The sequence below is a fragment of the Theobroma cacao genome, chromosome 4, assembly GCF_053813885.1.
Source record: "Theobroma cacao isolate CCN51 chromosome 4, ASM5381388v1, whole genome shotgun sequence".
Taxonomy (NCBI): Eukaryota; Viridiplantae; Streptophyta; class Magnoliopsida; order Malvales; family Malvaceae; genus Theobroma; species Theobroma cacao.
Genome location: NC_142642.1, coordinates 2,397,638 through 2,424,963, shown reverse-complemented (window position 1 = coordinate 2,424,963; position 27,326 = coordinate 2,397,638). Strand labels below are relative to the sequence as shown.

General features: G+C 34.1%; 1 long non-coding RNA gene and 1 pseudogene across 1 annotated transcript; one reads left to right on the top strand and one right to left on the bottom strand.

Annotated features, from left to right (window-relative positions):
- Positions 1–17,436: 17,436 nt before the first annotated feature.
- LOC148763056 (uncharacterized) lies at positions 17,437–18,849 on the bottom strand (annotated as a pseudogene).
- Positions 18,850–19,586: 737 nt separating this feature from the next.
- LOC148763055 (uncharacterized) lies at positions 19,587–23,604 on the top strand. The gene is made up of 2 exons (XR_016025965.1): positions 19,587–19,729; positions 23,143–23,604. It is a non-coding gene; the product is annotated as an uncharacterized LOC148763055 (long non-coding RNA).
- The last annotated feature ends 3,722 nt before the right edge of the window (positions 23,605–27,326 follow it).

Below are 27,326 nucleotides of genomic sequence, written 5' to 3'. Positions count from 1 at the left end.
AGTTATATTTGCCTCCATGAAGCTGAAGCATTTTTCCAAAAACGGGTTTGACAAATGAGTTTGAGCTTTTGTTTAGCAGTTGAATCAAATTAGGTGAAAGACTTTCCTATTACATGATTGTTACTCCATGAAATCAAGATGAATGAGGCGGAGACATGCTGATGGATTAACCGAGATGTCATGTCTTATAATGAAGACTTTTCCAATTCTTTGCACAAATCACTTCATGAAGTCTTTATTTATGAAACTTGAGAAAATTCACTGAAATAGCGTAGATGTAAATGTAGATATTGAAGGATAGCAATTAATTAACTTGTTGATAAAGTTATTATAAATGACTTTTCAACATTTTGAAAATAATATGATGAAAGAAAAACTTGGGATTTAAACAATTAATGGTTTTCTATGCATTATATTTCATGCACATTTAGTTCAAAGATTATAATACCAGCATTTACTCTTTGCCATCATTTCAACTTTGTTTGTTTGGTAAGACTGTATATTATTGTGCATACAACTGCTAAGGTACAAGAATAAGATCAACCGGTTTAGCAATTTTGCATCAGGGACTGTAACTAATTTTATCATTAAATTTTTTCATCTTTCTTCGATCTATGAATAATTTAATACATAAGTTTATTTTAATATTTTCCAAATTCATAGATAAATATAATCACTTCATATTCATATTTAAGTATATTCTCATAACCAAATCGGTTTACTTAATTGTAATCAAAATTTTCATATATTAGCAAACAATTAAGAAATGGAAGAGAGAAATTCAATTAAAAAGAATCACATTAAATACATATTATAAAATATAATGCACATCTTGACTACTCAAAAGCAATAGAATGATCTTTTTAAAAAAAAAAAAAAGCAATAGAATGATCCTTACCCCGTTTTGTAAGTTGTGTTGACACTAAAAATTAGGTATGTCGACATAGACAATTAATAATGCATAGACTGTTCATCTGTAATCATACAATAGTTTAAGAAATGTGTGAACCAAATGAGTGAAAGACACCCTTCGAAAGTAATTGCATTGTGAAATATTTGGTTATATCATATAAACCCTTGTATTGTTTTGGAAAATTATGTCTCTCTTTATATAGATAGAGTTGGAAAAAATTAATTGAATGTTGACACGATTTTAGTCTAAAATAATGTTCTTATTAGTAGAGAAATAAAATGAGACCTTTGATTTTTAAAAATATGCTTTCTTGATGGTATTAAAAATTTGAGATTTTTTTTTTTAAAGGAAAAAATTTGAGATTCTTGAACCTTTGTAGATCTTCGTTAAGGCATGACGTTCGATTTTATGCATCAAAAAATGAAACAATACAATTTATTACCATAATTTCCACCCATACGCAAAGATATTTTTGTGTATACATCAGTTAGGGAATATGTACAAGTTCTACCAGTTCTTGATTGGTATAGCAATTCCATGGCAAAGCTTGGGACTATAACTAACTTTATCATTAAAACTTCTTCATCTTTGAATCTATGAATAACTAAATGCATAGTTTTATTTTTTATATTTTGTAAATACATTGACAAATCTAATTACTTCAGATTCATATTCACTTATATTCTCAAAATCAAATCGGTTTAATAATCAAAATTTTCATATTATGGTACACAATTAAAAATGGAAGAGAGAAATTCAATTTTTTTAAAAAAAATCATATAAAATATATAGAATAAAATGTAAAGCACGTCTTGATTAATTCTAAAGCAATGAGATGATTCTCACCCCTTTTTGTACTTTTAAAAAACAATTTGGTTAAAATAGTGAAAGACACCCTTTGAAAGTAATTGCATTGTGAAATATTTGATTACGTACTATAAACCCTTGAATAATTTTAAAAATTATATTTTTTTCTCAAAATAGAGTAAAAATTAATTTTAATGTTGACAGGACGTTAATCTAAAAGAAATTAATGTTCTTGTTAATTAGTAGAGAAATGGAGTGAAACCTTTGATTTTTACAAATGTATATGCTTTGTCAATTGCATTAGAAATCGGAGATTCGTTAAGACTTGGTTTTTGATTTTATGCATTGTAATGTGAAACAAAGGTTACAACGATCTTATGATTATTACTTAATTGTTCCTAATTTAATACATTGGTTAAACCAACCAATTAATATGAACTGACTTGGCAATTCAACATTTAAGTGGTTGAATTTGTTTTCTCAATAAGTAATTTGTATTGAGTATCAGAGAATGGTCAAAGGCAAAACTGCCAGACCTTTAAAATTGTGGGAACAAGTCGCACAAACAGAAGCTGCCCAGGAAAACACCTCACGCCAAGACCATGATACAAACCATGAACTCTCCTAAGAACGGAAAAGAACAAAGACACCATAATTGAATCACATCAGCCTTACAAACAAAAATCAGCAAACTCCCACCCGAACACAGAACACCAGGCAGGGTCCGAACCTGAATAAGAAACTAAAACTAAAAATTTAAACAGATAGATGAATAGGCATAAATGAGTAGACAGTGATATATAAAGAATCAGCTGAAAATTGCAATGTACATACAAAATTTTTCCACAAGCTGTTGAATGGCATAAATTTTATTCTTTTGATAGAACTCAAGATTATTCATGGCGTTCCTAAGATCCCAATGAACCTTGTTATCATCTTTCGCCCATGAAGTAGGATTTCCACCTGCAGCTAGCAGTGCATTGTCAACTCTCCTAGAATTAACACACTTGACAACCTTCAACAATGGCCAAGAATTCAACTTGATTAGATCAGAGTCCATGTCTCCATGACAGTTGGAGTTGTCCAACCTCATAGAAAGCATTCACTGAAGGGAGCAAGAACTAAAATTACTTGAGAAGGATAGTTGTAAAGACACTCTGTCCAAAACTTCCAAACATAACTTCTGAGCTCAAACTAAACACAGATTAATTGCAGATTACAGAAAGACATAACTACATATGTTCTTGTCCAGTTAACAAAGAAAGATGCTGGCAATGAGTGAAACTAAATCTGCAATTCACCTGTCCATCAAATGAGTCTAGGTAATTAGACAATTAATGTATTCTTTTTATTTATTTTCAATCAATATGCTATCTATTTATGGCTTCATCTAAGCTCTTATGGGCATGAAAGGATCAAAACATCTGCTGTCTTAAAAGGATTTTTTATCAATTCAATTACCATTGACATCTGAATTCCAAATACTGAACTAGATGAAATGAAGAAGTTATTAGAAATTATCGATCCTTAAATGTCCTGTAGGAGGTTATCCATCGACCTATAATCTCTTTTCCTACTAAATCACTTTGCATTCAATTATTCAATCATGAGCTCCTTCAAGGTGATTCTAAACATTTTTGTTAGTATCATGCTTCTCTTTAACTTTTTTCAGAGTTTAAATGCCAAAAAAAGGGAGAGTCACACCCTTTTTGTTTTTTGAAAAACATCTCAATTTGTTAATAAAAAAGGAATTACACAACAGCAATGCTACAAACAAGCAACCCCAAAAGGAGCTGCTCACAAGAATATAGCCCAGCAAAACTAAATAAAACCAAACACCTATGCATACAGTGTCATCAGCAAAACAAACCCACAGACCCCTTGGATCAACAAACTTTATTCTTTTTATAGCACTCAAGAATATCCACGGCTTTCCTAAGATACCAACCAACTGTATCACTATCTTTTGCACGTGAAGTAGCGTTTCCATCTCTTGGTAGCAGTGCAATATTAATCTTGCAAGAACCAGCTACAACTTACAACCTCCACAATGGCCAAGATTTAGGTTGATCAAATTAGAGTCCATGACACCTACTCGTAAAATATTCTTGACCTATTACAACCCCTGAGAGTTTCAGTGGGGTGGGAACATCTAAGGAAGGCGGTGATAGTATTTAAGGAGCATTCCAATTTGGAAAGAATATCCAAAGCAGAGAAAGCATTCTTTGGAGGAAGCAGGGGAATGAACAGTTTGCTCAATGGAGAGAACACTACTTTCTGCATAAAAGAAAAACAATGTTAGTGAAATCACATAGCCAACCTAAACTTAAACTCAATGGGTTTTTTCCATCAAGATCAGTAATCTTTGGCCCTTAAAAGCAGTTTTATTGATATGTTACATGTTTAGCGTGAACTTTAACGTTATTGTCTCTTTTGTTTTCTTCTTTCCTCTAAAATTTTATAATCACCGTTTTGATGAGAATAAAGTAATTTGCTTTGATAAGCACATTTTTTAATTAAGCATCAGCTCTGAGAAACAAGAACTAAGGCTACATGGAAAACATAGCTGTAGTAGAAGCCTCTCGCTACAATATCTTTGTACATGTATAATCACTCCGTCCAATGAGACTTTCATCAACCTCAAGTCATCAAATATCTTTTTAACCTGCACAAAACTTGCAAACATAAATGCTGAGCCAAAATTCATAATAGGTTGAATTGCAGATTGCTGAAGGCTTAACAACCTTCCTGGTTTATTAGATCATCAAGTTGACTACTTGAGAGCGAAATGACCTGGCATTTCTTCAAAGGGTCCACAATATCTAGCATGAGTTGAAACTAAGGGAAAGAAGGTCTTTTGCTTGTGATTGGGCATAAAAGAATGGAGTTGAAGCAGCAATTTCATAAAGTAACAGATAAGTGGAAGCCTTTAATCGGAATGGAATTGCAGCTATGTACGCCTTCTTTTCCATGCAATATGTATCATCTTAAATCATTGGCCTGAAAATTACAAGGATGAAGTTACTTCGTTTTACTAAGAGATGCGCATTTCATAACAAGCTTTAACCACTTTCTTTTTTGAAAGCTAAAACTGAATCAATTAAAAAAGTCAACATAACATATTAATATGTACTTCTTTCAATTTTAGACCATTAGAAAGTTTTTGCATCATTCATACCCTTCGAGTTGTTAAAAGTTGCACTGCACTACTTCATTTGTTTGTGCAGTCAACTATTCTAAATGGATATCAACTTAGGATTGAAATTTTGTAGCTCAAGATCGTACAACAAAACAGTTGTTTGTGAGTGTAGAAACAGAGAAACAGAGGATGATGATATTGGATTAATATAAAGAAAATTTTATAAGGAATTAGCTATGAGAGGTTTGGGAAAACTTATCATCTAGGAAATAGAAACACATACCTTGATATAAATTGTTCTCTTCCAACACAACGACAACAGATATTTACTTGATCTTGATTTGTTAAGATTATTCTGTTCTTAGTATGTTAGGATAGTCTTCAATTGTGATTTAATTAAGATTGTTTAATTCTAATTAAATTAATATACCTTAATAAAATAGTCTTTAAATCTAGTTAGACTAGAATAACAATTCTTAATTATATTAGGATAAGATTATTGTATTTGCCACTATAAAAGGACTCTATGGGATTAAAGAATAATCATCACCTAGATTTAGAGAAAGTGGTTTGGGTGTATGTGGGATAAGGGTTGTGAGTTTGAGATTGTTCTTGTAATCTCCTGATTTTTTTCTCTTAGTGAATCTTTCTCTGTTGATGTGACCATGGACGCAGGTCATCAAAAGACTGAACCACGTAAATTTTTGTGTTCTTATGGGTGTGCTTGATTTCTTTCTTTCTTTCTTTATTCTATTTATTGGGTAAGATCTTGGGTAATTTTTAGAGACAATTTTACAATTTTCACAACAAACTGGTATCAGAGCTTCAAGGTCTTAAGTCAATTTGAATCTCGCTATGGCAACTTTGTCGACCAAGTATGAGATTGAAAAGTTTAATGGAAGAAATAATTTCAGCCTATGGCGTGTTAAGATGCGCGCATTGCTAGTGCAACAAGGACTGTTGAAAGCACTGAAGGAAAAAGAGTATCTTCCTTCGAATTTATCTAATGGTGAGAAAAATGACCATATGGAGAAAGCACATAGTGCTATTCTCCTAGCTTTGTCTAATAAGGTGCTAAGAGAAGTCACGAATGAAGAATCTACTGCTGCAGTGTGGTTTAAACTCGAGAGTATTTATATGACTAAATCCTGGACAAATCGGTTTTATATGAATCAACGATTGTATACTCTCAAGATGAGTGAAGGTATATCCGTTAATACCCACATTGATGAATTTAATAGAGTTATTCTTGATTTAAAGAATATCGATGTTAAAATTGAGGATGAAAACTTAGCCTTAATTCTTTTATGTTCTTTGCCTCCATCGTATGAAAACTTCATGGATACTATGTTATACGGCCGATACACTCTCACTTTTGAGGATGTAAGGGCATCTTTAAATTTCAAGAAATTAAAGAAGAAAGTTGGTGGTATTCGAAATGAAAATCAAGCAGAAGGGTTGATTGTGAATAGAGGTAGAAGTGAAGAGAAAAGCTCAGATAGAAAAGGTAAATCTAGATCCAAATCTAGATCAAGAGGGAAGATTTGCTAGAACTGTGGTAAGAAATGTCACTTTCGTCAAGACTGTATTAAATTCAAGGGTGATGAAAAGATCAACAAGTCTGAAAATACTGCAAACATAGTTGAAAATGATTTTGATACTTTTGAGGAAGCTGATAATGTTCCTGCAGTTACTAATGGTAACTTTAAGGATACATGGATCTTAGATTCGGCTTGTTGATTCCATATATGTCCTAGGCGTGATTGGTTTACAACTTATCAATCTGTTGATATGAGCATTATACAATTAGGAGATGATTTCTCTCTTTCAGTTGTTGGGATTAGCACAATTCGAATCAAAATGTTTGATGGTATAGTAAGGGCACTTGAGGTGAAACATGTACCTGACATGAAAAAGAATTTGATATCCTTGAGTTTGTTGGATAAGAAGAGTTACAAATATAATGGCCAAGATGGTATCTTAAAGGTATCTAAAGGAGTCTTAACTATCATGAAAGGTACGTTAACTGGGGGCTTTTATCGTTTAGTGGGAAGCACGATTATTGAAACTACTTCTATAGTCTCATCCCATGATCCTGATGATGATGTTACACGTTTATGGCATATGAGATTGGGTCATATGAGTGAGAAATGAATGACAGAATTGAGTAAGTCTGGTTTACTGTGTGGTCAAAAGACAAGAAAGTTAGATTTCTATGAACATTACATCTATGGCAAACAACACCGAGTGAAATTTAGCACTGCTACACATCGAACCAAGAATATAGTAGACTACATCCACTCAGATTTATGGGGTCCTTCTCTAGTGGCATTAAAAGGTGGATCATTATACATGTTAACCTTTATTGATGATTTTTCAAGAAAGGTGTGGACGTATTTTCTAAAGGCTAAAAATGAAGTGTTTACCATTTTTTTGCTATGGAAGGCACTGATCGAGAAGCAGACAGGGAAAAGGATCAAGCGCTTTGGAACAGATAATGGTTTGGAATTTTGCAAAGGTTAGTTTGATCTATTTTGCAAGAATAAGGGAATCATTAGACATCGCACTGTCATCAAAACACCACAACAAAACGATGTTGCAGAACGGATGAATCGAACACTTGTTGAAAGAGCAAGATGCATGCTTTCTAATGCTGGTTTATTTAAAGTATTCTGGACAGAAGCTATCAACATGGCTTGCTACTTGGTAAATTGGTCTCCATCAATTGCAGTTGAATTAAAGACTCCCGAGGAAATTTGGTCAGATAAACCCACCGATTACTCTATATTGAGAGTATTTTGTTGTCCTGCTTATGCTCATGTAAGTGATGGTAAACTTGAGCCGAGGGCAAAAAAGTGCATATTCCTAGGCTATGCATATGGGGTGAAGGGTTATCAGCTATGTTGTACTAATCCAAAGTCCCCCCAAGTTGATGGTAAGTCGGGATGTTACCTTTGACGAGTTTGCATTACTTCATGGGATAAAGTCTAGAATTGCAATCTCATCAGACTAAGAAGTGGACAAGCAGGTGGAGCTTGAACTCAATGCTCTTGGGATAGTGCAAGATGACAGTGAAATCCAAAATGAATCGCAAGAAGTACAAGAATCAGTATCTCATATACGACAACAAAGCATCGCTACAGACAGACCTAGAAGGATTTCAAAAGCACCTCAGAAGTTTGATGACTTTGTTACTTGTGTGGAGCGTGATTTTGATTCTTATGTTTTATCCGTCGCTGAAGAAGTAGAGACTAATGAGCCTTACTCTTATCGTGAGGCAATTACTTGTATTGAGTCTTCTCAGTGGCTAACTGCTATGAATGAGGAGATTGAGTCTTTACACCGAAATCAAACATGGGAGCTTGTGAAACCACTTAAAGGCCAAAATGTTGTGGGATGCAAATGGGCTTCAAGAAAAAGGAAGGGATCTTAGGGGTTGAAAGTGCTAGATTCAAAGCACGACTTGTGGCAAAAAGGTATGCACAAAAAGAGGGAATTGACTACAATGAGGTATTCTTTCCTGTTGTGAAGCATCGTTCAATCCGCGTGTTGCTTTCTATAATGACATATTTTAACTTTGAGTTGGAGTAACTTAATGTCAAGATAGCGTTCTTACATAATGAGCTTGAAAAGCGGATATAATGCAACAACCTGAGGGATTCGTTGTTCTCAGTATGGAAAATTATGTGTGTCTACTTAAAAAGTCATTATATGGCTTAAAACAATCTCCTAAGCAATGGTATCAAAGGTTTGAGATGTTCATGAAGGCACATGCGTATACTAAAAGTGTATATGATGGTTATGTCTACTATAAAAGGCTTCTAGATTATTCATTTATCTATTTGTTATTGTATGTGGATGACATGCTTATTGCTGCTAAAAGTATGTCAGATATTGATGTTTTGAAGGAGCAACTTAATGGTGAGCTTGAGATGAAAGACTTAGGTGGTGCAAAGAAAATATTGGGCATGGGAATTGTCAAAGATAGACGAGCGTCGAGATTATGTTTGTCACAAAAGAAATACATTCAAAATGTACTAGAACATTTTGGAATGCAAGATGCTAAGTCTGTGACTACTCCATTGGGACTACACCTAAAACTTTCAACTGGTTTATCACCACAAATGGAGGATGAGGAGGAGTACATGACTCGTGTTCCTTATGCCAATGCAATGGGTAGCATTATGTACGTTATGGTATGCACTAGGCTTGATATTTCACATGTTGTCAGTATGGTTAGTAGATTCATGGATAAACTAGGAAAAAGACATTGGCAAGCTGTTAAGTGGATCCTTCAATATTTAAAAGGCACTATAGATGTTGGCTTAGTGTATGAAGGAGGTGCAAGCACTAGCTGTAATGTAGTTGGCTTATCCGATTCAGATTTTGCTGGTGATCTAAATAGTAAGATCTCAAATGGGGTATGTGTTCACTCTCTCAAGGTCTGCAATCAGTTGGAAAGTAGTTCTTCAATCAACCGTTGCTTTGTCTACAACTGAAGCTGAATATATGGCTGTGACCGAGGCAATGAAGGAGGCTTTGTGGCTTAAAGGCTTGGTTAGTGATTTTGGTTTTGGACAAGCACATACAGTTTTGTTTTGTGATAGTCAAAGTGCTATACATTTGACTAAAAATCAGATGTTTCATGAGAAAACCAAACACATCCAAGTCAAGTGTAACTTCATTCGAGAGATTGTTTCTAGAGGTGACATTGTAGTAAAGAAAATAGCTACAGATGAAAATTTGGCAGATATGCTAACTAAGTCGATTTTTAGGATAAAGTTCAAGCATTGCTTGGACTTGATCGGTGTTCGTAGTGCTTGAGACCCTTTGGGGTAGTGGCGATGTCGACAAAGATTGGTTCGTAAAGTGGAGTTTGGTGAATTCAAACTTAAGATGGAGATTTGTTAGGATAGTCTTGAATTGTGATTTAATTAGGATTGTTTAATTCTAATTAAATTAGTATACCTTATTAAAATAGTCTTTAAATCTAGTTAGACTAGAATAACAATTTCTAATTATATTAGGATAAGGCTATTGTATTTGCCACCATAAAAGGACCTTATGGGGTTAAAGAATAATCATTACCTAGATTTAAAGAGAGTGGTTTGGGTGTACGTGGGATAAGGGTTGTAAGTTTGAGATTGTTCTTGTAATCTCCTAATTTTTTCTCTTAATGAATCTTTCTCTGTTGTTGTGCCCGTGGACGTAGTCATCAAAAGACCAAACCACGTAAATTCTTGTGTTCTTATAGGTGTGCTTGATTTCTTCTTTCTTTATTCTATTGATTGGGTAAGATCTTGGGCAATTCTTTAAAGACAATTTCGTAATTTTCACAACATAGTAGATGTTTGTTCTTGTTCTAGAACTGAAAAGGTAGGCCCGGACACTATTCTACATGCCATGTCTTGTTTTAAATACCTACATTGTAAAATTGTAATAGAATGATTGATAATGTATGTCAATGCTACAAGAAGAAAATTTATGATATGATAGTGAACCTTGCAAAGAGAGACATAATGAGTTCAAAAAATTCAAATAATATCCTTTCACATTCAAAAATATTTCAAAGTTTCAAAAGAAAATTTTTACCTGTTTGACTTGGAAACATGAATTTTGATAAAGTCCCCTACATCTTCTACAATTCCTTTTCCCATTCCATTTGCAACTGTCAAGCCATTTGTTTCCCATCTCATTCAGTGCTGTATATCCAATAGATCACCCAATCACCAATCCACATACATAACCAATTAACACGATTTTCTAATCAGATATACCATCTACCAATGAATCTACATCTTCCCCTAGAAGTGGCAGTGGAAAACCAACTTCATCACATTTCCTTGTCAAAGGCAACATACATAATCTTGGGTTCCCTCGATGAGAATCATTTGAAAATGTATTGAATTGGTTACTTTGTGGTATGGTTCTTTCAAAGTTGTTGTAAGACAAGTCTAGTGCTGATAAGAAAGTTAGACTTGTAAGTTGTGGAGGAATTTTCCCTGAGAGTTTGTTCTGTGAAAGGTCCAACAACTCAAGCTCTTTTAGGTTCTCAAGTGCTAATGGAATTTGAGACGAATTGAAGAAATTAATCAAAGGAATTTTCAGAGATTATCACTCATATCATCAAATATTTGTATTTGTCTCATAATTTCAAGTCAAGAAATTTCGACGAGAAATTTGTGTGTACATATACCAAGTTATCAGCTTCAACCTTTAGAAATGGAATACTGATAGACACAAGGAAATAATAAGACATGAGAAAGAAACAGCTGTGGAAATTTTCATGATAAATAATAAAATTTTTTACTTTAAATTATACAATTTGAGATGATAAGTGAAGTGAAGACATATTGATGAATCAATCGCAATGTCATGTCATTTATAATGAAAACTTTCATATTTAGACAAACAAGTAAAAAAATGGAATAGACCAATTCAATTAACACAAAAACCTTCACATGTCAAATAAATTATAAAATGTGATGCACATCTTGACTACTTAAAAGCTCCTTACCCCTATTTATACGTTAACGAAATATATGGATCAAGGTAGTGAAAACACCTTTGAAAGCAATTGTATTGTGAAAACACTCTCGAATGGTTTTGAAATATTATGTCTCTCTTCTTCTTTTAAAAGGTAAAGGGCCTTGTGTTGCATATAAACAAGGCCTATATAACTGGGTATAATAGAAGAGAATGAGCATCAAGTGTGATATATTGCACTACTAAACTGTAATGCTCATTAAAATAATTGTTGCAAGCTCAAAACATTTTGCTACTAACCACCTTTATCATATGTCATCTGCTCTTGACCACTCTGTAATGATCTCTTAACGGTTCAATCTCACAAAGCTTCTGCTACTTTGTTGTCTCAGCATTCTCTACATTACTTGTTTCTTTGAAAGATATTCCTATTTCTTTAGCTTTCACTTTTGCACCACTCTCCGTCTTAACCTTTCCACTAGCTGTAACACGTTCACCATTATTCAATTTGACATACTCTTATCCCAATGAAATATGGATTTCTGTTTGTACAAACCTTCACTATCATTAGCAATCTAAGAGATAAAATGAAACCTTCTATTTTTAAAAATATGTTTTGTTGAGTTTTAGGTTGACTAAAATTCTAGATCTTATTTGATTAGGATTCTTGTTTGTATACAACATTGAATAGTTGTATGGTTTTAAACTTCTTATTCCACATCGAGTCCTAATCACATTCTACATTGAACTTTTATACTATAAAAGCATATCTCTAGGCTTTAGAATTGCAAGTAGTGCTTTGAGAGCTCTAGAGAAAGAACACCTTGTAACTCTGTCTTTTGCTCTATGTGAAGATAGAATGGTTTGGGTGAATGTTCTTGGGAAGTTATTGAGGAAGAGTATACAAGAGATCTTGGGTTAGTTTGGGGAACCATAAAGGTTAATTTATTGTACTTTAATTTCTCAATAATAGAAGAATAGTTTCACTCCGTGGACGTAGGCAAGAGGTTGAACTATATAAATTTTTTTTTTTCTGTTTACTTGATTTCTCTGGGTTTTATCTTTGTTGTTTTTTGGGCAATTTTCACAACAAACTAGTATCAGAGCTTCGGGCTCAGTAAATTCAAGATTCAACAAGGCTGTCCAAAGTTACTAGTTCTACGAATTTTTCAATTGAAAAGTTTGATGGGATGACTAGATTCACGTAATGGCAGAAAATGATGAAAGATCTCTTTATGCAGCAAGGTTTAATGCACCCTTTGCTAGGAAAGGAGAAAGGGTAACTAGATGAAATGAAGGATGTTGAATGGGCATAGTTGAAGCAAAGGTGTGTGAGCACTATTCAGCTTTGCATTGGAGATAACATGTTTAACCATGTTATTGATAAGAATTATGCTCCAAGGTTATGGGCAAAGTTAGAGAAGATTTACTTGGCGAAAAGTCTTTCCAACAAGTTGCAGCTTGGGCGAAAGTTGCATCGCTTAAAGATGGAGGAGAATGGAGACCTCATGAAGCAGATGAATGAATTTGATGGGATCACTGATCAGTTGAAGAAGGTTAATGTGAAGGTGGAGGAAGAGGAAAAGGCACTATTGTTCCTGACTTTGCTTCTAAACTCCTATGAGGTATCTGTGGAATCTTTGATATGTGAGATGGATACAATAACGTTAGAACAAGCACAAGCAACGTTAATGATTCGTGAAGCCCGAAAGAAAAGTAAGGAAAGGGTTAGAGATCCAAATGGCTTGGCATTGGTAACTGAGGTTTGTAGGAGGAAGTGAACCGGTAAGGGATCTAAGGGTGGCAAGTCTAGATCCAACAATATTCAATGTTTTCAATGCAAAGGGTATGGACATATTAAAAGGGATTATCCTACAGAATGGGATGAAAGTAACAAGAACAAAGATGAGTGTGCTTTCGTTGTTGAAAGTGCTGATTGTGATGTCCTTGCAATCTTAGAAAATATGGATGCAAATTCTGATTAGTATTTAGATTATGCTTCTGCCACTCACGTATGTTATCAGAAAGATTGTTTTGATTTATTTCAAGAAGGGGTGGCTGAAAATTTAACTTTGGGTAATAAGTCAATAGTAAAGGTCATAGGTCTCGAAGTGGTGAAAATCAAAATGTTTGATAAGGTTGTGTGCTCTTTGGGTGGTGTGGCCTATGTTTCAGGGATGCGTAAGAATCTAATGTCATTGAGCCTGTTAGACTCCAAAGGGTATGGATATTCTGCTTGTGATGGAGTGGTAAAAGTCACACAAGGCGACATGGTCCTGATGAGGGGAAATTTGCATAATGGTATATATCATCTAGAATGTGAGGCCTCGAAGGGATGGTAACTACCAAAGTGAGATTTCATTTGCCGATGAGGTGATGAAAGGTTCCCATGGTGTAGACGATGGTGAAAGGATAAAAAATCTTGTCAGTAGTGAATTGGAAGGGTCATCAAGGTCCCTTTCTGAAGTCAATTAGTGCCATTGACTTGGCAGCTACACAGGTGCATTGGCCGTTTTGTGGAATCGAGTGTTGGATCATGCTTGATTCAGTATGTGTAGTCGTGATAATTATAAAGGCCAATGATTTGGAAAGTCTTATGATTGGAGAGTTGTTAAAGGTGTTGGAAAGTAAGTAGAGTTAGGAAGTTGCAATTAAGTGCGATTGGTGGAAGAGGTTTAAAGAGTTTGAATTCAAGTCAAAGGTGGAGATTTGTTGAGTTTTAGGTTAACTAGAATTCTAGATCTTTTTTTATTAGGATTCTTGTTTATGTACAACATTGAGTAGTTGTATAGTTTTAAACTTCTTATTTCACATCGAGTCCTAATCACATCCTACTTTGGACTTTTATACAATAAAAGTGGATCTCTAGGCTTTAGAATTGTAAGTAGTGCTTTGAGAGCTCTAAAAAGAGAACACCTTGTAACTCTGTCTTTTGCTCTATGTGGAGCTAGAGTGATTTGGGTGAGTGTTCTTGGGAGGTTATTGAGGAAAAGTGTGCAAGGGATCTTGGGTTGGTTTGGAAAACCATAAAGGTCAATTTATTGTACTTTAATTTCTCAATAATAGAATAATAGTTTCACTCCGTGGAAGTAGGCAAAAGGTAAAACCACGTAAATTCTTGAATTTTTTTGTTTGTTTGATTTCTCTGAGTTTTATCTTCATTGTTTCTTGGGCAATTTCCACTGCATGTTTCCTTGATGGCATTAGAAATTTGAGATTCTTGAACCTCCCCATATCTTCGTTAAGGCTTGGACTTTGATTTTATGTTAATCAGCACAGCATTAGAGTAACAAAACTCTAAAAAATAACCCATTCAAAGGCATCTTTGTATTATGAAATTTCACTAATTCTTCTTAGGATGACAATAGTTAGACTCATGTAGATTTTGTTAAACAGAGCTTTCTGGCAATGGCAATGGACTATGAAGTTAAAGATTCACAAATCATGGTATTTCTTCAAGAATGGAGCAAACTGAAGCAAGAAGCATCGTTGGATTCTCAGTTCATCACTCTGTCAACCCAATTGAGAAAAAAAGGAACAAAAACTCGGTTACACATATTTGATAATCTGAAAGCTACCCATCCCGCTTAAATATACCATCAATTCTTCTATATAACAGGCTAACAGTGAAGCTAAACAGCAGTAATCAAGTGTAGACTTACCTTGGCCTAAATAAAGGAAACACCCTCAATATGATGTCGTTTACTCATTCAAATCATAAAGCTCCCAATATGATGCATAAATACAACATTACCGTCGAAGATAGAAGAACTAAACAGACTAGTAAAAGTTTTTAACTTTTTTTTAACTGATTGATCAAAAGACATTTTTAAACAACATAAATAAAATACAAAGCCAACCAAATTTTAACTCATTCGTCATGATCGGAGAAAAGAGTACACCAAGTAAGTGAAATCGCAATGGGGCCCTTCATCTCGTGAGATTAACTTGTTGGAGAATGTTAATCTCAGCCTCTTGACCATAGACTCCTTCTACCACCACCAAATCCACCATTATCCTAGTCGACTATGCCATCAGGAAACATTTTGTCAAGTCTGAGGGGAGGCTCGCAACTCCACCAGCTACTTAGTCAATCAATAGAAATCTTGATCATTTTAACTTTACCTACTGCTAAATCATCGCAGAGTTTCTCCTGTTACTGCTGGTGAGGTTTGGAGGGCATGAATTACTCTTGACATTTTGAGTTCTTGATGGTATGAGCCATGGAATGTAAAGTCTTGAGGCTTAGGTTTTTTTGAGTCTTTTGAATTGTGCAGAATATTCTTGGTTCTTGTATAGAACGATCGAGTTGTGTAACAGAGTATTGGCCACCTTTCGTAAATCCCAAGGAAGAGGTTTTTCGTAAATTAGCTTCAGTTTGAACCTCATTCGCCAAAAATATCTTCACTGTTTACGGATATATCTTTGCATTGTACTTGTCTTTTATGCAGGCATGGAGGCACTTGCAATAACTTAATTTGAAACAACATATGTAATGAGCTACTTGTAGAAGAATTGCAGAGTTCTGAATATTACACACATATATGCATAAATGTAACAATTGGCAAAACAACTTTTCTTCTATTTTGAAAGTCATACGGCATCTCTTATCAATGGAATTGTAAAATATAGATAGAAACTACAAGCATAGAAAAGAAAAAATGCCTGATCTTATACAGATGATTTTCCCTAGGTGCACATTGTTATAATTTTGGGAGAAAGAGAGTAAATGGCTGCTGGATGCAGTCTCTGTTTTATATCTCTAAAACAGAGTAGACAAAGAGAGAAGGCCACACTAGTTCATTCACATTCCACAAATATATACACAGCTTCATTAACACAAGTCATCAACAGATATAACACTTGTTAATACATGAGAAATAAGTGTAAAACATGTTTATCATAGTGACATGCATAGCTACACGTAGTAGTCTTCAACACTAAGCAAAACACACACAAACATGCAGGATATCTAAGTGGACTGTCACTTGTCATTTTGTCCACTTGACACATGCAAGCATTAACTCTAACATTCCCCCCTTAATGCTTGCATGGAGAATCTTTAGTTGATCTTTGGCTTGCTCAGTGATTTTGTCAACATGTCAATGAACTGTTCTTCAAAACTAAAGTGAGGAATGAGCACTTCACCACTTTTTTTAACATCACTTGATAGATAATACTTGACACTGATGTGTTTTGTTCTTCCATAGAAGATTGCATTTTTGGCAACAGTAATTGTTGATTTATTAACCACGAACAGCTCAGTTGGTTTTTTCTGAGGCATTCCAAAATGGAGGGGTACTTTCCTTATCCATGTGGCTTGGTTTGCAGTTATAACAACTGCCATATACTCAGCTGCAACAGTAGTCTGTGCTACTATTCCTTGCTTGTGTGAACAAATCTGAAACTTGTTCTTCCTGAGCTAAGACTTGTTGTGTTGATGACCTCTTTTTTCTTTCTCCCTTAACTCACCATGTTCCTTTCTTGGTGTTGTCTCAAACATGACTTTGCCTTTGAATTTTGCACTCAAGGCATTTTCAAAGACTTTCTTCACAACAATTTTACCTAGAATATTCTCATCCAACAATCTCACCTAATTTGTTGTTTGCATTAGCTCATCTCTGCAGACCTTCATCACTTCATTGTCTTTCATCTTAAGGACCTCAAACTCACTTAATGGTGTGTTTGATGAAAGAAGATATTGTTGTTTGCCATGCTCCAACGGTGGGTTATTGTTTGGAAGGTTGTGGTGATATTCAGAGGTTTGGTCCCTCAAGAACTCAAATTGTGCTCTGATACCATATTACAATTTTGGAAAAAAGAGAGTAAATGGTTGTTGGATGCAGTCTCTGTTTTATATCTCTAAAACAGGGTAGACAAAGAAAGAAGGCCACACTAGTTTATTCATATTCAACAAATATATACACAACTTCATTAACACAAGTCATCAACAGATATAACACTTGTTAATACATGAGAAACAAGTGTAAAACATGTTTATCATAGTGACATGCATAGCTACACGTAGTAGTCTTCAACACTAAGCAAAACACACACAAACATGCAGGATATCCAAGTGGACTGTCACTTGTCATTTTGTCCACTTGACACATGCAAGCATTAACTCCAACACACATGTTGTTTTCCCATAATGTAGCTTCCTCTGTTTGTTCCTCCTTGATAGTTTGTTCCTCCTTGATAGCTTCTTCTCCAAGCTTTTCACTCTTCCAGCTAGGTCTTATATAACAGTTGATTGCCTCTTTACTTCTACTATGAGTGTCTAAACCATATCTCTCAGCTTGTTGTTCTCTTCCACGATCATCTTAACATCTTTTTCCATCTTCACCATGCTTCCATCATTGTCAAAAATCATCTCCTCGACAGTTTTACGAGGCACCAGGTCGATTGCCGCCAAAGGTTGCTCCCAGTTTCTACTAGCAAACTCCCTCAAGGCCGTATGTAGAGGTGATGAAATGGAAGTCATGGAATCACCTATTTTCGATTGATCACCACATTCACTTGGGGTAGACACCATGATATCACGAATTGAAGCCTTGGACTTGTTTTTTACCAGATGATGCTTGCCATTACGATTCTCACTTGTAAGATCACGATAATTGATGCCCGGCACTTTACTCAACGCTAGCTGAAACCAGAGCCATCAAGAACCATTCCTCCGATGTTAAGGGTCCCAAAGAATTCCTCAAAAGGGCTGCAGATCAAGAGTGCAGCAAAAAGCAAGAGTCTTCATCACGGTAGCCAAGGTCGTTGGGATCAAGTTACTGATAAGCAGACGAACGTTGTCTTTGAAGGTACCGACGGCATATATCTCAACAAAGACGGTGAAGGTTTTGCTGAAAAGGAACTCAAGTGAGACCTTGAAAAGGAACTTGTCGTTCTAGGTAGGGTTTTCGCCACCAACACGATCAAGTCGAGTGCGAAGCTTGGTGGAAGAATCAACCCAAGCAACAGCATAGGTTTTCAAGTGGCAATGGGCAAGGCCGGCCCTAGGGTGAAGCCACCCAAGCAAGGGCTTTAGGCCTCCAATTTGGGAAGGCCCATTTTTAAAAAAGATTTATAATTTTATAATAATTATATTAAAAAATATAAAAATAAAAAATAATTCATCAAATTATTTGTTCTTTTATTTTTTTTAATTACGTGCCTAATAAATCTCAATTTTTTATTACTTTTTTATTTCTAGAATACTATTAATTCTCAACTATATTTTTTTATTTTCAATAAAGTAACAGTTACATGTATATAATTATTTCCAACAGCTTTTTTTTTCTCATTTATTTCTCTCATTTCCAATCAACACATTTAATGATTTCCAACTGTTATTTTTTTTTATATATAAAACTAATTATTTTTTTCAATGTATAATATCTATTTTTGAAATCTTCCTTTCTCATTTGCTCTTTTTCCTTTAACTTCAATTTTTTTTCAATGAATACACAAGAAGTCTGTTCTTTTATTATCTTCATAAAGCTGTGAGCCTCATGTGCGATTTACAATAAACATTCAACAATTAGGTACTATTGTTCTAATCTTTACATATTTTTTTACTTTAATTTAGATTTATATTATATTGCTATATTATTTTTATTTTATGTGATAGTTGATTTATTTGAATTAAAAATTTTGATTGTTGATTTTATATTAGCTATTTAAAAAATATAAGATAATTGTAATAGTTAAATATTTTCAGAATAATGTTAATAATTCCAGTAAGTGTTGCTTCAGGAGAAAGAAGTTTTTCAAAACTAAAATTAACAAAATCTTATTTAAGATCAATAATGTCTCAAGAAAGATTAAATGGATTGAATATATTATCAATTGAAAAAGAAATATTAGAAGAACTTCATTATAAAAATTTAATTAAAAATTTTGCATCTCAAAAAACTAGAAGGATAAAATTTTAATAATTTTTTTTAATTTCAATAAAAAAAAGCCTCATTTGAATATTTCACTTTAGGCTTTTGAACTTATAGGGTCACCCCTGGCAATAGGGTATATGCGATGGGTCAATAAGCCCTTGTGCAAAGATTAAGTTAAGCTCTAGAACTGTTAAGAGAGAAGAATGAAAATACATACACGTGATAAGCATGCAGGTGGAGCACGTGTTCAATAGTTTATATATCAGTTATCTAAACTATGGTTAGTTAGTGCAGCGGTTAACCATATATATAAATACTAAACAGTTGTAAAGTTTATTTTTTGATAAGAACAGAATGAAAAATCAGATTCAACGTTCTTCCATTGTCTAGATATCACTTCCTCTCTTCCTTACAAATTTTTGATTTGAGAAAGTTAATATGGTATTAAAACCAATGGGCTTCAATTTCAATTCATTTTCAACACATTACCAGTGATTATCACCGGTAATTTTCAGTTCACTTGGAGAATTGCGAAATTCCTTTTACTTCCCTATTTCTCAATTTTTGTTCTCTTTTGTCACGACCCGAAACCTCCCTCAGGCTCATGACAATCGCCGCAACGTCCCTGATTGACACTCATTATCCAGAATGCCAACCGGAACCCCGCAAGGCTTACATATCAGTTTCTTTCCTTTCCTGTGAACAATCATTGTTAAATATCGAGTTTTTAGAGAATATACACTATTTTAGATCAAAAACAATCAAAATAAAATTTTCGCCACACAGGGGTATTTTGGTCATTTTTTCTCAAAAATTTTGAAATTGGCTAAAACGTAATATACAAGTACAAAACACATAATTCATATTCAAAATGAGTTTAAAAGTCTAAAATCTTCATTTAAAACGAAATTACGGTTATTTGAATATAATAAGAAAATAAAAGAAATATTAAGGAAAATATTCTATTTTCTTATAAAACAATATTTATAGAGTTATACGTGAATAATTTTTATAGCGTAAAAGCTAAATAAATTTATACATACTGAAATACAGTAAGCCAAAATATTTAATTTAATTTACAATAATAAGAGGGCCCCCGAATAAACAAAAGTAAAGAGGACTGTGAACCTACGGTTTGGAAAATACAGATCCAATGGTAGTCCTCGATGAGATCAACTATCTATAGTCTATACTGAACCTGAAATGGGTGGAAAGGAGTTGGGTGAGATTTTGCAATCCCAATGAGTAAACAGACATTATCATAAATATCTAAAGGTGAGTAAAATGGAGGCAAGTTTAAACAACAAATTTCAACCCATTTCATAATGTTTTCAATTTATTTCTTAAACCATAAAATATTTGTAATTTACCAAAACAATTGTTAAGGCTTATGTCTTTTATTAAAACAAGGCTCAAGCCAAAACTAATCCTCGGGGATACCTTGGCCGAGGCATCTAACCGAGTCTGCCAAGGGTGTTAAAATATTCACACGTGAAACACATTTTTATTTTTAAAAACCAGCCGTTCTTTGGCGTTGGCCGAGTTACACATTCACGTGGGGGTTCGACGTGAAGTGAGGTCTAATACTACCCCGGGAGTTACCCTCCTCGTCTCTACAACCGGAGTAACTATATAACTGGGTTTACCGTGCCCCTCTAATAGGCAGTCCACGGAAACTCGTCACTGCAGTGACTAACCCACCAATTTTAATAAAATTTCGACAGTATAACGTGGCTTTTATTTATTTATCCAGCCTGCATAGTAAAACAACTTACATAAATTTTCTAATGCATTCACAAAATATAGCCACATATACTCATTTCTCATAAGCCATTCCTAAGAAAATATATATTTTTCAAGTCAATTTGTAGCCTCCAATTACTCAATTTCATAATCAATACAATATATTTTTATTTGTCACATTTATTCCTAAAACATCAAAAATCCCGTTTTAATCTCGTTCTCATTTCATAAAATACATAAAAGGCATTTAAAATAAACTCTAGATAATTTACAATAATAATAAGTTTACTCACCATTTGTACAAACTAAAAGCTTTCTAAGTGCCCCGATCACTACTCGTCGGGTACGACTTCTTTGCTTTTTCCGGAAGGCTCTCCTCCTAGACACATTACAAAAATTTACACAATTCATCACATTGATGCTAAATCACTATATAATTAACTTAAATACTATACTAATGCATGGTATGAACGCGCTCCATTTTAGCTCTAAATCATCCCATTCTCTCTCCAACATTTCTAACCATTAATTATCAGCCAATAACCTTCTAAAAATAACAAAATCAGCTCACTCTCTTCCTTGGAAAATTTGGCCAAAAATGGGACATTAAGTCGGTTAATTTTCTACTTTGTTTTTCTATCACGTTTAATCGTTTTTCATCATTTTCTCTTCATTTTCCTTAGAATAAAATCAATTCATCATCATTGTACAGCATTGAGCATCCAGCCAAGAGTGGGTATTGTGAAAATTTAATGATTTCTTGCCCAATTTAATTTCTAAACACATTTAACTAACTAAAACTATCAATTTAACTAAAAATCAAAACCTAAAAATTTCAATTTCTCTCCCCTAGAATTTCGTCCAGCCCTTGATATCACTTTTTGATCTCTCTCCTCAAGCATGCTAAATGGAAATAAAGGCATAGGAAAGGTAGAAATCAAGCTAAAATAGAAAAATCTTACCGTTAGACGCGTAAACGGTCGAAAACCGCGAATTTCCCTTTGAATTTTCTTGTTTCTCTTTGGTTTTTCTTTTTTTCTTCCTTTCCTCTCTATTTCCTCTCTTGTTATTCCTTATGGCCGTCCAGCACTTAAAATTTGGGTTTAAATGGGCTGACTTTTCATTAAAATAATATTATATCATTAAAAAAAATGCCACATGTCACTTTCCCATTGGCCCATTTTTAAAATTTCATCCATTTGTTTCTAAATTTTCACCATACACTTGTCTCATATATTCATAGCTTAGATAAAATTCTCAGACTCATCCAAAGTCTCGGTGGAGTAATTTTAAAATTTACACTTTTACCCCCGTAAAAGTCAAAAATTACATTTTTGCCCCAAAAATTGAAAAATTGCCCATATACATATTTTTCATCCCTTATACTCATTGCATACTCCAATTTGTCAAATTTCATCTAAATTCTCTCAAAATCTCAAATTTTGTCCGTGGGTGGCAACATTACGATTTTGCCCCTACACTCCAAAAATCACCAGAATTAAACTTTTTCACTTCCTATCATTAAATTATACTCCAAATAGTTAATCTTGGTCAAAAATTTTACTCCATGATCAAATTATTATCTTAGGTGGCAAAATGACGATTTTGCCCTTGAATATCAAAATTTCTAATTTTACCCCAAATAAACCCTCGAACTCCGAACAATCATTTTTAGTCATTCTTGGACTATAAAATATTAAATTTCATCCTACAATTCCTATTTGAACTAGTTCGAGGTTAATTCAATTTAAGTGTACCGTTAGGTACAATATCGGGTTTCGTCTATTCTTAGGTGTTTTTCTAGCGTAATAACATGCTACTCAATGCATGTATGTCATGACATGTATTTATAGGATCGGGTTTTACATCTTTGTTGCAACCCAGTCGAATCTTATTATTGGATTTGCTTTATCTCTTTAATTGATATGCTGAATGGCTGTCTCTTCATCAAAAACCTCCATTTCTCCAATTGAGGACCCTCACTCACCATATTTCATTCACCAATCTGATAGTCATGGTTCTGTTGTTATAAATCCCAAGTTGACTTCTGCAAACTATGCATTTTGGAGTCTTTCGTTTCTACTTGCACTGGCCATTCATAATAAGGCTGGTTTTGTGGACGGATCAATTGGGGAACCCAAACCAACTAATGAAATGTTTGGTTATTGGAGCAGGTGTAATAACTTGATCTTGGCTTGGCTGTTTGAGTCCCTTTCACCAGAAATTGCATCAACAGTCTTTTATATGAATTTTGCTTGACAGATATGGGAGACATTGAAAGAGCGTTTCTCTCAACCAGATGACTCACAGATTTGTAATCTTCAATTCATGTTATGCAATATCACACAAGGGACCAGATCAGTAGATCAATATTTTACTGAGTTGAATTCCATTTGAGAAAAGTTAAGAAATTTCAGGCCTCTTCCTTATTGTGAATGTGGTGGCTGTAACCACAATTGCTTCAAGAAATTTGTAGACCAACACAATAAGGACATTGTCTTTCGTTTCCTTAATGGGTTGAATGAGTCTTATTCAGCTTTAAGATTACAAATAGTGATACTCAAGCCCTTCCCAACTCTTAATGAGGCTTATAATCTTGTTCTTCGAAGGAATCACAAAGATCATTGCTTTTACAATCACAGCCTTTAGTTGAGGCATCTGCCATGGTTTCTGCTTCTGATGGAAAGAAAAAGAAAAATATGCAACTTGTGTGTAGTTATTGTGGGAAAAAGGGACATTTAAAGGATAAATGTTATCGAGTCATAGGATTCCCAGAAGATTTTAAATTCACTAAGTCTAAAGGGAGTTTCAAAAAGAGTGGAATTACATCAGTTAATAATGCAGTTGCATGTTCAGGAAATGGACAAGTTGATGATGTAGTGGAAAACCTAGTTACACATTTATCTCTTATCAAAGATCAGATTCAGAAATTGATGGCACTAGTCACTGAGCAAAATGGTTTAGAAAATGATCAGGAGTGTTCTTCAGCAATTAAATAGCAGAATAAGCCCTCACTTGTTAACTTGACTTTAGTAGGTATGATTTCAAAACATAGTTGTTTTTCAATTACCAACATCATACCAAATCTGAAATTTGACACTTGGATAATAGACACTGGAGCTACAGATCATATTGCTTGTACGTTGCATCAATTTAGGACATCTAAACCAGTTCATAACATGTTTGTGCAAATGCCTGATAATACCAAAGCCATAGTAACCCACATAGGTACAGCTCATTTATCAGAAGGCTTGGTGTTAGAAAATGTCTTGTTTGTCCCATGCTTTAGATTTAATCTAGTGTCAGTTAGTAAGTTAACAGAAAATAAGAAAAATTTCTTACTTTTCACTAACAATTCCTGCCTCATTCAGGATCTTCCTACATGGACAATGATTGGTCATGCTAAGGTTGTCAATGGGCTGTACATCATGCAAAGATTCTTGAGTGCACAAATACCAACAAATTCGAAGGACAGAATTCTTGGAAAGTGTCACAAATTTGACAATTTTAATTCTGTTGTTTCAAACTCTTCTGTAAATTTCAATTATGGTTTTACAGTACCTTCCAAAACTATTTGTTCTAGTTTTTGTGAATTTTTGAGTGGCAATTTCTATCTTTGGCATTATAGGCTTGGACATGTTTCCTCACAAAGAATAAAACAAATCCACATGTCTTGTTCTGATGTGAATTTTTAGCATGATTTTCAATGCAATATCTGTCCATTAGCCAAACAAAAGAAATTGCCTTTCCCATCTCATATTCAATCTACCACTACCTCTTTTGAGTTAATACATGTTGACATATGGGGACCATACAGAACACCTACATTGAATGGTCATCATTTCTTTTTATCTATTATTGATGATTACACAAAATTCACTTGGTTATTTCTTATGAGGTCAAAGTCAGAAGTTAGTACTATCATTCCATTTTTTTATCAAATTGTCAATACTCAATTTGAAAAGTCAATTAAACAATTAAGGTCTGATAATGGTTCTGAGTTTAATTTGACTGATTTTTATTCCAAATATGGTATTGTGCATCAATTATCTTGTGTTGACACCCCACAACAGAATGGAAAAGTAGAAAGGAAGCATCAACATCTTTTAAATGTAGCTAAAGCTCTTCTTTTTCAAGCTTCTTTGCCAATAAAATTCTGGGGAGAATCAATTCTTACTGCAACTCATATTATTAATAGAGTACCATCACCAACCATACAAAACAAAACACCTTTTGAGCTACTATTTCATAAACCTCCTACATATTCACATTTCAAGGTTTTTGGTTCATTGTTCTTTGCTAGTACCTTGACTCACAATAGGCAGAAATTTGACCCTAGAGCAAAGAAATGCATTTTTATTGGTTATCCTATAGGTGTCAAAGGTTACAAGCTTTATGATCTAAAGGCTCATAAGTGTTTTGTTTCAAGAAATGTCATATTTTATGAAAGTGTTTTTCCATTTCAAAATTCTGATAAAGGCCATGTTGATACAAATTCATCACATCATTTCAATATTCCTATACCATCATATGATATTTCTTGTTCAGATAATATCATCCCTCCCACTAATGTAGAACCTACTTTTTCTTCTTTACCCTCTTTTGCTTCTTCTAATTCTAATTCTACCACTCCATCTTCCCCTTCATCACACAATCCGAACCTTAGGAAAAGTAACAAAATCAGACAAGTTCCTAAATATTTAGAAACTTACCAGTGTCAATTACCCTCCTTTACTTCTGCTGTCACAGCTCATCCAATTAGTAAATACTTATCTGTTAATCAACTTTCTTCCAACCACAAAGCATTTACCTCATCTTTGTCTCATATTGTTGAACCTAACTCTTATTCACAAGCTATCCAACATACATAGTGGAGAGATGCCATGCAATCTGAGTTAGATGCTTTGGTTGAGAACAAGACTTGGACTATTATACCTATGCCCATTGATTTCAAGACTATAGGTTGCAAATGGGTTTACAAAGTTAAAGTTAGAGCTTATGGCAGTGTTGAGAGGTTTAAGGCTAGATTGGTAGCCAAAGGATACAATCAGAGATAGGGTTTTGATTATCAAGATACTTTTAGCCCTGTAGCTAAGCAAACCACAGCGAGATTTTTTTTTGCTTTAGCTACTGTTCATAGTTGGAAGTTGTCCCAATTAGATATTAATAATGCTTTCCTTCATGGTGATCTTTTAGAAGATGTATATATGGAGATACCTCAAGGTTTTGAAGCTAAGGGGGAGTGCCCACTTGGTTCAAAATTAGTGTGTAAACTTCAAAAATCTCTTTATGGGCTTAAGCAGGCTTATAGGCAATGGAATGCTAAATTTACAGAAATTTTAATGCAATTTGGTTTTTTACAGTCACGATCAGATTATTCTTTGTTTACTAGAACCACTGCTGATGGTAGTTTTGTTGCATTGTTGGTGTATGTTGACGACATACTAGTTGCTAGTTCTTCTATGCAATCTGAAAATGAAGTAAAACAGTTTTTGAAATCCAAGTTCAAGCTAAAGGATCTTGGTGCACGTAAATATTTTCTCGGAATAGAAGTTGCAAGATCAGAAAAGGGTATATTGTTGTGTCAAAGAAAATATGCACTAGACTTAATTGAGGAACATGGCTTATTGGGAGCAAAGCCTACATCTACACCGATTGATTACAGTCATAAACTCACCATAGCTAGTGATGATGATTTATTGACAGATAGTTCCAATTATAGACAATTAATTGGAAAATTATTATATTTGACATTCACTGGGCCTGATATCATGTATGGGGTGCAAGTTTTATCTCAATTTATGGATAGACTAGGGAATGTGCACTTGCAGGTAGCATATCGAATATTAAAATACTTGAAAGGTTCTCCTGGTCAAGGCATACTACTTTCTTCATCTTCAAAGTTACAGCTTAGAGCCTATTGTGATAGTGATTGGGCTGGTTGTCCATCTACAAGAAAATCTGTCACGAGTTATGCAATATTCATTGGTGATTCCCTAATAAGCTGGAAATCGAAAAAGCAAAGTGTCACCGCAAAGAGTTCGACTGAAGCTGAATATAGAGCCATGTCTACTACTTGTTGTGAAATAATTTGGCTGTTATTTCTTTTGAAAGATTTTGGAGTTAGTCATTCTGATGCAGTTGATCGGTTTTGTGATAATCAATCAGCTTTAAGCATGTGTAAAAATCCAGTATTTCATGAACGTACAAAGCATATAGAAGTGGATTGTCATTTTATTAGAGAGAAAGTGCTTGCAGGGATTGTGAAACCAAGTTATATACGGACAGATTCCCAACTTGCAGATTTATTCACCAAGGCAATTCCAATTTTTGCTAAGCAAGATGAGCATTTTGAACA